At 44.7% G+C, this 9,275-nt stretch overlaps 1 non-coding gene across 1 annotated transcript; it reads right to left on the bottom strand.

The window, feature by feature from the left end:
• Positions 1-5,192: 5,192 nt before the first annotated feature.
• On the bottom strand, positions 5,193-5,264 carry Trnah-gug (transfer RNA histidin (anticodon GUG)). The gene has a single exon. It is a non-coding gene; the product is annotated as a tRNA-His (tRNA).
• Positions 5,265-9,275: the final 4,011 nt, after the last annotated feature.

The following is a 9,275-nucleotide window of genomic DNA, read 5'->3' as shown; positions in this document are numbered from 1 at the left end:
CCTGCCCAGAACAGAAGAGTCCCTTGTCTCTGATTAATGACAAGCAGTGCCATCTAGTGGCAATTTGTGTTTATCCTGGATAATGAGAAAGGGGCCTCCCAGCCCAGCTTTCTCAGGACTGGGAAAAACAATCACTTTTGCGATGGATGCAGTTAAACGGCAGAGAGGAGAGAGTGTCATGGGGCTGCTGCCAATCGAGGTGGCCGAGTCTAGAACAGGCCTTTTGTTGGTAGGGTGTCAGCTTTTGAGGGCTGGGAAGTCCACACAAACCACACAGAACAAAGAGTTCCTTGGGACGGGGAGGACAAGGGAATGTTCTTGCCAACTACACATCTTACCTAACGTTAAGACTAACCCTGGTTTGAGAAACCAACCATAAACGTTGGAAGCCAGGCAGTGGAAGGGGCAGAGATGCGGGTCTCTTTACTCCTTCCTTCTGATTCACTTTTGTTGGAATTTCCCTTCCTGGAGGCGAACATCTCTAAGTCTTCCCTGGATTGTCAGCTACTGAGTTATCAGTACCACCTTAGGAGAGGTAGAGGCCCCCTTAGGTTATTTTTTAGAACACAGTTCCTGTGACTGAGGTGCAGAGAGAGAGAGCACCCATGCTTTACCTCTCACAGCCCCTCCCTATCCTTCAGTTTGAAGCACAACAGAGGGATATTTGCTAGCTTATGAGGCAGCTGCCACCGGCTGCTGCTGCAGCTCTGCAGCGGGCCTCATGGCATCCTCAGGGCACCTGAGTAACCTCCTTGCCCCAGCACTGTACCTTGAAAGTGAATTCTAGCTTGTCAGATTCTGTTTTAACAAATCATTTTCTGTGGATTGTGAAAATAAGTTAGAAATATATGCTTCACAATTGGAGAATGAAGGGTGACTGCAAAGCAGGAAACCTCTTTTTGAATAGCTAGTTTACGTGGGGCTGCTCAATGTAGGACTCGGTCAGAAAAATAAATGTTGATTTCCTTTGTTGCTGGAAGTTGACTGAAATAGAAGGAAAAAAATATCTAGGAATATAAAGCCTCTTCAATGTAACATATGAAGCATGGGGACCATGAAATAGCTCTGCTCCCCTGAACTACAGCAAGAAAGAGAGAGCATTTGGCTACAGCTGGTAGTAATGAAGCAAGTGTATCCAGTTCTGGATCTTTAATCAGGCGCTCAACTGCAGTTACATAGGTAAATTATTGTGTTGTTTGACCAGAATCTAATAGACCACACAGACAGACCAATATGAGGGGCATAAAGTTTTAGGTTACATAGCAAATTAATATATAGTCTTAATTTGACCACAAGTCCTGGCCAAAGGCACAGAAAATGAGAGACTGCAGAATACTCAGCCTTCAGGTTAACTTATATACCACAGCTCCCTCCTCCCGAGGCTCTGGGGTCAGGTCACTGAGGAAGATGGGGCAGAAAGAGTGTAAGAGCCAGAGGCTGTGGACAACAAGGAAACACTGCCTTCCAGGCACATCAGGGCAACTGCACGTATGAACTCACTGAGGTTGCGGCGGCACACTAGACCTCTGCAAGTCCGAGACACATCAAATTCCAGCGCAGAGATGGGGGTTGGGCGTGAGAGCCCACCCACACCCATGGAGCTACTGGCAAGTGTTAGCTGCTGGGAACGGGAAAATCGGTTTTCTCTCAGAGGGTAGCCCTGGTGAGTCAACCACACTCCTCCAGTAGAAAACCAGAGACACAAAGTTAGGTAGATGCAGAAATGGGTAGCTCTTGGAAGAGTCGAGGGAGGTGAGTATGAGCAAACATTTTTTAAAAAGTCAGACTAACAACAATCAAACAAAATACCCCCTTCCTGTTGTAGCGGACCCTCTGGAAAACAGGAAAAGAATATCATTAATTAATTAAAACTATAGTTTTCAAAGCTGCTGCTGCACGACTACAAAAGGGACTCAAGTCTCAAGTGTTTCATCATCAGTGTGAAAAATTCATTCTCCCTGAAATGACCTGTAGCTGACATTTCAGAGAGGTAATTTCTGAAACATTATATCACAATTACCTGTTTGTTCACTAGCAAACACTGGCTCTTTATATAATATGAGCTGTTCCTGAAGAGTGAAATATAGACTATGTAAACATGGAGAAAATAGTGGGGTCTGTTTTGATATTTGTAAAATGCTTCTATAAATGAAAACGAGCAATGTCTCCATGTTACTGTAATTTAGAATAAGAAGTCGTTTCCCCTCATAACTTGGGCTTTAATTTATTCTGAAAATGAACTTGACATGAAGTTGTTTTTAAGAGTGAAAATTTGACACGTTTTCACAAGAGCAAGAAGGAACCCTAAGGTACACAAGCCACTGATGAAAGCAGCCGTTGGTTGTCAAGGCTCTCAGTCATGGAGACCAGGTGAAGAGGCGGAAGCCGGGACTGCAAACATGGGTATGGCTGCAGTCACTCCCCGGGGGTGCTGAATGGGCTGCCCTTGAGTTAGAGTCCGCACTCTCATATTTTTAACATTTTCTCAAATTTGTGGTGCTGAGACCTATTCTTAGCTGAAGCTCACCCCGGGCGTTCTACCAGCGGAGGCCAGACGATGCCCCACAGAGCGATCTCAGTGGATAAGGGAGACTGTTACTGCTGTGTCCAACAAGGTGCCAGTGTTCTCTTTCTATATATGCTCGTGTGTTAGCTGGTTTCCATTTGTGGGTACATTTTTCTTTGAGTTCTAGTCATCTGTCACTCACTCTCTTTTTCACGTGAGAGCTCATCATCGACTCAAGAAGGCCCCTTTCTGCTGAAGACAGTGAAGAGGGCATTTGAAATTGCTTTCTGTTTAGGCAGCTGCTCCAACTGTGTAGTTGGGTTCAAAGTCAGGCCCAGGCTAACTCTATTCATACTATTTTCCCATTGTTTTCATTTACCACAAGGCAATTGTGGTGGTTTGAATGAGGTGCCCCCAATTCTTCAGTACCCAGTTGGTGGTCGTGTTTGGTTAGATGTAAGAAGAAAATCTCACTGGAGATGAGCTTTGTGGTTTCCAAGGTCAAGTGTGTATTCCTGGTTGGCTCTCCCCCTTTTCTGCTTTTACTTCCAATTGTGAGCTCTCAGCTGTTTCTGTACCATTGCTGTCATGCTCTCCCAGCCATGATGTCGATGGATTGTTATCATAGCCCCAATAAATTCTTCATTCAGTAAGTTGCCTTGTTCGTGCTTTTTTTTTTTTTTTTTTTTACCACGCAGTACAAAAGTAACCAGTACAGCAGTAAACACACTAGCGGTGTGGGAGGCAAACGCCCAGGCTCGTGGAAATCCACAGATGGCCGTTGGTGCTCTTCTCTACAGAGGCGGCAGCAGCCGCAAGGACGTCAGTCCTCTCCCCCTCCTTCAGAGACTGACCTCCTGATGTGACAAAGGCTCTCTTTTGTCTTATAAGACTGTCCCCATGACATAGCTGATGGATGGACTCTGACTAAAGATAAGCCCATTTCATCCTTCCCAGGATTTTGGAAAAGAAACAGAGGACATAGCCCACTGTCGCCAATGCTTAAGAAATATAGAGCAAACCTGGCACATTTCCAGCTATATAAAAGTACATTTCAGAGAATCACAGTAACATTCTGGACGAAACATGAGGTGGAGACAGCCTGCTCTGGTTCTCCTCAATACTCTAGTCCTCCAGAGCTTCTGAAGCTTCCTAAACTCACGATTCGGATCGTGCCTCTCTTGCGCACAGACTGAGTTGCCGTCACTTATAACCACTGGATCTGTTGAATGCGGGGTGCTTCCCAAATGAGCAGCTCATTGCACTCAGTCACTTACTGAGATACAAAGAACTCTGGACAGGCTGCTCCTGTTTTAACTAAAGAACTGCAGTTCGGTGTTGTCTTGAAGTGGCGTTAGTGCTGGCGGCGAGACAAGGCGTGCGGATCTGAGGTAAAGGCTAGGCCAGGGCCTTTGGAAAAAAGGACAGGCACGTGGGGACACACGAAGAGGAAGGAAGGGTGCGAAGTCAGCAGTAAGAAGAAATTCCAGAGTGAGAAATGGTCATGAAAGGGAGTCTGGAGGAGACAATGAACACATTTTACTGCTTCCATAGCACGGTGCTCTGAGACCGATGTGTTTAGGGGGGTCATAATGAAGGAGTGACTGCTGGCTTTGAAAAGGGAGGAATGGTTCTTCTTCTGGTTCTTCTGCAATGGTATTTGCAAGAACTCACTAGCTCTGAAAGAATTTGATCAACTCTGTATATTTTTATTTGAACAATTTTCAGTATTCCATAAACTCAACACACTATTGCTAAGTCATGGAGGAGACAGGCACCAGGGCATTAATGTAGAATATTCTAGTGGTCCCTTATTTAAAACGTGACTGCTGCAATTGGAGAGCAGTAAAACCTCATTATAACACACTTACCGTTGACATTTTCAGGCTGGATTGTTCATGGTCTTAAGTCCTGGAGAAAAGCCCATTAAACCCGTGTTACCAGCGTCAATTCAACATTTAGCCACTTAACAATACAAACCCCAGTCTTTTGGAAAATGACATTAAAAAAGTTACGCCATATATGGACATTATTTATGGCCTGAGCCCTATTGTCTGCTTTTAACATGCCCTTTATCAGACCCAAATGCCCACTTCAGAGATTTTCATTCTAAGCAACAACTGGCTTCTTACATTATCCAATGATGCAGGAAAGTTAAATTACAGCCAGTTCATATCATAGAAACAAAATGTTTCCTGCAATTACTGATAAGGGACAGTTCATTTTCTCTCTGTCATCCTGAAAAAAAAAACCCTCCTAACAACAATTCATGCCTGGTTAAACAGGATTTCCACATCTCCTGCTGACATCTTTCCAAATAATTCAGGGCTGTTATTACTGTACAGCCCTGGCAAGACTCAAAAGCAAGCAGACTTGACGAGTCCGCTCAAAGCACAGCTTAAGTAGTTGTAATTAATAATAATTACATGCCCACTACACTCCAGTTTTATCATATTATCCGTCAATGCAAATTAAAAAAAAATCCCCATACAACACACTCGCAGCAAGACTGGTGCTTTAATAAAGCGGCTGTATACGTGTCATCTTCGTAGAGTTTAAAGTATTTGTGCTGGTTCCTGTTTTTATTGATGTTCATTATTCTGTCTGCTTGCAAAATGTGGCTTGGATGCTAGACACCACGTGGCCACACCTTTTTTTTTTTTTCTTCCAAAAGCCTCCTCATTCCTGCCGTGACTCGGATTCGAACCGAGGTTGCTGCGGCCACAACGCAGAGTACTAACCACTATACGATCACGGCGAGCTACTGACGAGCTGAGCACCAAGCCTCCCTTCAAAGCCTCTGCAATATTAAAATTTGTGGAAACACTGCCATCTATTGCCTAAGCGTGTACATTTTCTCCATGTTGCCGGAGAAGAGCTGTGCATCAGTGAAAGCCAGCATGGAAGGAGCTCCGCCTTCTTCACTGCTGTGCTAGGAGAGGAGAAACTGGATCCACTGCCTAGGAGATGTTAATCGAGGCGACAAGGCAGGCAGAAGCTGCCGGGCTGATTCATGCTCTCCACTGTTTATGCTGCAGAGACCACGAATTGCCCACCCCATGAGCCGCATACCATGCTGCCCTGGGTGACATCAAGTGGAGTCTCTTAGTGTCCTTTCTGCTGTTTGTCTTACTTACACCTGCTTAGGTAGCATCACTTTAAAAACGTGGCAGAGACAGAAATGTCCCAGGATTCAGAGGATTTGAGAGACTTTTTCCTATCACAGAACAGAACATATCCCCAAAGAGAAAAGGCTTCGTCCAAACCTGTTGATCCCTGAAGCTAACTTTCCCCCATTCATGGGTGTAAAAGGCACAATCCAAAAGCGCCTTAGCACCAGCAAACCATCAGACATAGAAAAAGAGTATGATACGGGCGCCATACATTTCCAGGGGTAATTTTATACGTTTTTTTGTTGTTGTTTTGTAAACATTACTATTTGAAAGGCTAGGAATCTTAGGAGAAAGCTACATCAGAAGGAGCCCTTATTTTGTTATCACTTTTAAGCCTTGGAAACCTGGGCACAGCAGGCTGACTAGCAGGTGGATGATGGTGCCATATCAGCGTGCTGATTAGCTAGGAGCTTCCGGGTTTCTGGAGGAAGAGTGTCTCTAGCGGTAGAATTAGGACACAAAAGTTCACTGTCTCCTCTCTGACCCACAGCCCCTCTATCTTCTTCTTTCATAGATATTTCTTCTTTCCGTGGTGCCATAGAACAGTCTTCCCCAGTTTCCTGAGCCCTTCATGGTGTGTGTAAGAAGCAAGGCAAAATGTAGATGAGCCTAGCAGGCCACCAGGTGCAGAAGGGACAAAACAAATGTCTTCCGAAAAGGAAATAACCATTTTCTAAGCTCAGTCTTTGGTGGATCAGCTTTAGGTGGCTGGGTTTTGTTTTTACTATCACCAGTTACTAACTAAAATACTACTTTTATGAAAAGGACTCTATAATACAAATTATGAAATAAGATTCTGTTTGAATTGTGGTTTGTCACCTATAAACTGGCCATTTTTAAACCTCTGTGCTTTTCTACTTAGGGATCATGATGGCATCTACCCCACAGGACTACCTAGAGAACAGATGGGCAGGTACATGTCAGTATTTAAAATAGGACTATAACTGGGTAAGCACTGTAGAAACGTTAGTTACTATAGTTTAAATAAGCACATCTCATTAGCTGCTGTAAGCCACTTCATACATCTCTCTGTCTAGGATGTACTATGCAGCAATGCCCAAAATAAGATTTCCTCTCCGCTTGGGCCATCACAGGGTCCTGCTGTGTCTCCTCACTCAGGGTCCCAGGCCCAGGGAACATGTATTCTCGGGAGCTGACTGCCCATTGAACGTTGCTCATTGCTTGACAAATGAAAGAAGATCTCTAGAAATCCTAAAATAAGCAAGCAAAAGCTCTTTGGAGCAGCTGAACCATGCATTCTTGCCCTAAGGGTCAAACTATTGGATTGAGAAATATGGGTTTTGAATACGGTATGTAATAATCATTAAGCAGCCATCGGGTATTGGGAAGTTGTTGGAGACCATATTGTCCAGGCTGTGCTGACTGTTTTGCAATGGGAAGGGAGTTCATCTCCTTTCTGCTATCTTCTTGGACCCATGAGCTATATCTGACATCATCCAGACCCTGTTTCCAACAGCCAAAGTTAAGCATCAAAATCTTAGCTTTCATTACACGTCACCTCTTTAAGACTTCCCCAAATGGAATTCTATGGAAAAGAGTGTAACGTAAAGAGCAAGGGGGCCGAGAGAAGGTTACCACGACATGCTGGGCTCGTGTTTTGTTGGGTTTCTGCGGCACAGTCCATCTGGAAATAAGGTTTTCAATTCCTTTCCACTGCATCTGTCAGTGCAGTGTCCTGTTCAATGGGCTGCATGAACGTTTGCCTTTTGCTGTCTTCATTCAACGACCCAGGAACAAACTCTCCATTTAGCTACATCCGAGAAGCAAACCTCTCAACTGATGAAGGCAGAGAAGGTATGACAGAGAGAAGGGGGCCCGTTTGCTGTTCCTGTATTCTAGCACATTCTCCACTTGTTCTTTTCTTTTGACCTTGGCCTGCTCACTGATCTTTCCTCATGAAAGTAAGGGTTATTGAGCTAGATTTCTTCTAACATATGTTGAGTCTCTGACATGCCACAAGTTAACTTACATACGTTTATGGACAATAATGCAATATAAACTACTTGCAGGAAAAAAAAAAAAAAGAACCATTTAGAGAGGAATGGTAACCACCATTACAGTCTGTTTCTCCTGAAGGTCACAGAAGCTGTCAGTTAGCTGGCTTTTCGATGCTTGTAGCCTTAGTCTCCTGCCCTTGGGAACATATTTTAAGCATTTAGGATTGTTCATTTGGAATAGTGGCTTAAGCTGAGTGTGGGGAAGAGTTCCTTCTTCTTTAGTAAGTGTTTAATACAGTTTTATTTTGTAAGAAAGAACACTAATGTAAGACCAGATGCATACACACATTGTGGATCAAAATTGTTTGCAGGCCTGAATGGCAGCGGGTTCCAAGAGGACCAGCATCTCTCATTTGTGAGAGGCGCTAAATGACGGATTTCTCTCCCGAAGACACTAACTGTTGACTTCCCTTCTCAAGCCTTTAAGAGGAAGATTGATGCTTACTAGGGTCTCATTGTTAGAGTAACAGCCTTGCCGCTTGACTGCCGCAGTGTCTCTCTGATGGAGCTGTTACCTCCTGGTTGTTCATAATGGATTCTAGCACAGGAAAGGGGGCTGACAAGGGGCCAGGGACTGCGAGGGTCCCCACCTCCCAGCTGAGCCCTGTCTCCTCTGTCACCCCTCCTCCCTCTTTTCCCAGACTCAGCTCTGTTTTCTCCTCCCTCATCCCTTTTTTTTTTTTTTTTTTTTTTCAGTTTGCCTCCTGCCTCACTGGGGGTGGGGAAATGACAGTCAGATCCCTCACTGGGCTGGAGGCCAAGCACGCCAATCCATTGGGCTGAGGCTGGCTGCCTGCCCAGTTTTCAGACAAAGACAGGTTGGGAACCCCCCTACAAAGAAGGCTCCACGGTCCCCTCCTCCCAGGGTCCTGTCTCTTCTTGGGCACTTTCTAGAACACCACCTCCATCCTAGGAAGCTGTGTGTGTGTGTACATGAGAAGAAAGGGAGAAAGAAAAAGACAGAGGCACAGGGGGCAGGGGGAGAGAGAGAAAGAAGGAAGGAGGGAGGGAGAGAGCAATTAAAATTAGACAATCTGGTACCTATAAGGGGACCAAGGATTTCATGTACACAGCACATGACTCAGAGAATAAGATGTATTTTCAGAAGGAAAAATAAGGCAATTGGAACCAGGAAAAGCCCAAACACATGGTGGCTTTGAGTTTCAAACTTCACCACGAGTCTCCATCACAAACAGATCGGAAGTGCCGACTGACTGAGATTTGAACATATCTCTGAGGCTCCCTATCTGCACTGGAAGATCGCTGACTGGGAAATCACAAAACACTGGAGAAAACGCATGATTTTCAGAATGCTTGTAACCACAAAATGTTTTAACAGCTTACGTTTTCGAGAGTAAACTGCCTGGAGTGATTTTCCCTCTGCTTATTAATGAATTCTATTTAACCAAGTCAGAAATCTTGCTGTGGGGAAAGCTGGAACTGCGGGTTGGCGGTGGGGGGTTGGTGGTTGGTGGTTTCATTTCAATTTTTTTTGCCTGAAGGCACCTTTATAAAACTCCAGATGCAAAGCTCTCTCATAGAATTCCTCTTCCACCTAACACTCTGGAACATACAGTC

Source organism: Psammomys obesus, unplaced genomic scaffold (genome assembly GCF_907164565.1).
Source record: "Psammomys obesus unplaced genomic scaffold, mPsaObe1.curated_primary_1811, whole genome shotgun sequence".
Classification (NCBI taxonomy): Eukaryota; Metazoa; Chordata; class Mammalia; order Rodentia; family Muridae; genus Psammomys; species Psammomys obesus.
The sequence above is the reverse complement of the archived record's forward strand: the minus strand, read 5'-3'. Positions and strand labels throughout refer to the sequence as shown.